The following is a 3261-nucleotide window of genomic DNA, read 5'->3' on the forward strand; positions in this document are numbered from 1 at the left end:
GTCCATGGGACTCCTGGGAGCCCTCAGCAGCAGCCTAGGCGAATGGCTACTCTGTTACACAGCATGTCCCTCTTCTTCCACCTCTTCCCCGGCCCTTCAGAGAGCTCTGACCATCCCACTTTGGGCTGGAGCTAAGGTGCAGAGGAAGTGTGTCTCGTCCCACGGTCATAGCGAAACAGGATGAAGCTGAGCTTTAAGACTAAGCCTCCTACTTTGTTTCTTCCCTCCCCTGGGCTGTGGCTGCCACAACCTCTCCTGGACACCACTGAGTCATTGACAACCAGGGATGGCTAACCCAAGCCAGAAAGGACACCCATGGTCCCCCAGCCCACCACTCACCAGGGGTTGTGCTCTGGCCAGTCTTTGGGCCTGAAGCTGTTTGGCCATGGTGAGCTGGAGACAGAGCAAGTGAAGGTGAGAGTCAGCGTCTCCTAGGTGGGTAAGACAGTGACACCAGGGATTGCAGCAGCGTCCACTTACAGAGGTCTTCCTATGGCTTCCCATTCAATTCTCAGAATGACCTGGCTGGGCCCATCTTATACATGACAAAAAGGAGAACATATGGGGAGAGTTAGGTATTCAAGTTCACTTTTTAGATGAGGAGACACTCAGGCCTAGGAGGGCCTCGGGTCCTCTTTCCCCAGCCTACTGCACTCCTCCCACGTCCCTTCCAGGCCAGCTCCCCGTGCTCCCTCAGATGCATAGGAACTACCCTGGCATGCAGTCACCAAACTCAGCCTGTCATTTCAGTGGGGAAAGAATAGTTTTTTTTAATACGTGACCTAGCAGTTTCATATCTAGGTATATGTCCAACAGTCCTGGCATTTTTCTCATCCTTACAGGTTGGCTCTTCCAATAGGCATTGTATCACTGGCAGAGATTAGCTGTTCAGTAAACTTTTTTTTTTTTTTTTTTGGTACCGCAAATCAAACTCTCAACCTCCCGCTTGCCAGGCAGGCGCTGTGCCACTGAGCTATATCCCCAGCTGTTCAATACATTTTTAAAAAGTTGCTCCATAAGCTATTTTTGTTTGGTTTTCTGTCTTTATACCTATAATCCTAGCTCTTGGGAGACTGAGGCAAAAAGATCACTACAAGTTTGAGGCCAGCCTGGACTGCATAGCAAGACCCTGTCTCAAACAAAACAAAACAAAACCCTGCTTCCTGCCACATAGTAGGTGTACACGTCTTTATTTCTTCAGCAGATATTTTACTGGACTCCAGTTGTGTGCCATTCCCTATGCTAGCCACCAAGTATACAAGGGTGAATCGGACGTTTTCCCTAAAGCAATGCTTGACCTAACGGAGACAGTTAACTGGCCCGTTTTAATACAGTGTGAACCGTGACACAAAGAATTCTTGTAAGTCTGTAATAAAAGACCAACATTTCAATAAGGAGAAACAAAGTGAGCAAAACATAAGGAGTGGGAAACATTTAAAAAATGAGCAAAGTCAGGATGGGGCTGTCTCCAAGTGGTAGAGTTTCCTATGATCCTCTGTCGCCCCCATGTGGACTGCAAAATCCAGAGCCCAGCCCTTTGGAGGTTGAGCTGGAGCTAGTGGAGCTGGGGTGGCACCCCAGAGGCCTGATGTAGGAGGGAAAGAGAGTCCACTCAGAAGACACACTGCGGGTCTCTAGCTGCAAGTCTCTAATCAGGTCAGTTTCCCAGGCTCCTTAGCAACCCTCAGACTGGGTTCGGGCTGAGCTTATTCTAACACTTTTCACTCACTGATTAAAGTCACCTCCTGGGACACCCTTTCCCTGGCTCTGCCTCTGCCTGGGCCGTGTGTCCCCTCCTCTACGACCCCAGGCTCTCAACACAGAGGCCAACTGCTGGCTCAGCTGCTGCCCTTGCCAGACTCCCAGGATGGGAGCTGCGTGCATGTCCTGTTCTCCACCAGACGCTTGGCCTCTGGCAGCTCACCCAGCACACAGTAGGTCCCAAAGCCTGAGCGCTGATGGTCCCAGAAAGCTGAGGAAGGGACTGAGGTGGCCAGCACCCTCCCCTGGGACCAGGCAGTTTCCTTTACCACTACATGCTCATTTACCCTTCTGTAAAATGGGACTGAACTGTGAAAGGACAGTGTGTGACTCAGAGGGAGGGGCTCTGTGTCTGCTATTGTGGTTGTGGCTTATTCATTTTACAGGTGGGTACACCTGGAAGCCCAGGGAGGGGGCCAGGTGCAGTCTCAAGGCTGGAAAAGGGGAGGCCATCACTATTAGGTTCTTTATATCCTTCCCAATTTATGTCCTGTCTATTCCACTTGTTCCATATGCAGCCACGACGGTGGTGTTCTGTGTGACCCAGCCAGTTAGCAACTTGTGCCTGGTCCTGGTGCACACACTCGCAGATACAATCACATCCACATCCAACCTAGTACACGAACAGGGGCAGGCCACCAGGGTGCCAGGTCTCCTATCGGAGGCAACCAGTTAACTTCTGCTTGTACATCTTATCAGACAGCTGGTGTGCACACCGCGGAATACCTGTATACAGCCCTCCCACGAACAATAGCTTCGCAAGGCTGTTCTTTCTGCGCCTTCTTGTTTTCCACCTCAGGTATCGTGGAAGTCGTCCGTATTCACGCACGTTGAACATTTTTTGTATTAATGGCTGCGCAGTTTTCCAATGTATTTTTTTTTTTTTAATTCCATTGCCATTACTTTTATCAGTGTAAGAAGCGCGGGGACCCAGAAGACTCCATGAAGATGCAGAGCTGTCGTCCAGAGACTTGATTCTTGCCCTACCTGTGCCCAGAATTCGCTGTTGCCCCAGGCTGCATCTTCTCCAGGAGCACGATCGTGGGAAGGGGATGTGGGTGCAGACAGGATCTGACTGGCTGCTCCCAGGGGCCAAGCGCGGGTGAGTTGGCATCCCGCTGGCACCTCACTCTTTGGGGACAACCATTCCGCACACCAGCGACACCCAAGCATCAAGCGCCCTGGAGCAATGAAGGTCGGAATCCTTTAACAAATCTCCCCGAACTAGCGCCCGACCCGGTGTCAGCCACGTTCTGGATCAGTTCTACTGACCAGCCTCTCTCGGCTACTTCACCGCTAGTCCCTTAGCAGTCTTAAGGTCGCAGTCGGTCCTGTCCCTTTAAGAGGGAGGAGCCCCACCTCCGCTACTTCCTCGCCCGAAGCTACTAGGCGCAGGCGCGCTAGAAAGAACCAAGAGAGGCCGCCCAGAACCTTTACAAACATGGCGACGCCCTGGGCGCCGCGTTCGCGCCCGCCGCTGACGTCACTTCCGGGGCGGAG

The sequence above is a fragment of the Chinchilla lanigera genome, unplaced genomic scaffold (genome assembly GCF_000276665.1).
Source record: "Chinchilla lanigera isolate Chin_1 unplaced genomic scaffold, ChiLan1.0 scaffold00169, whole genome shotgun sequence".
Taxonomy (NCBI): Eukaryota; Metazoa; Chordata; class Mammalia; order Rodentia; family Chinchillidae; genus Chinchilla; species Chinchilla lanigera.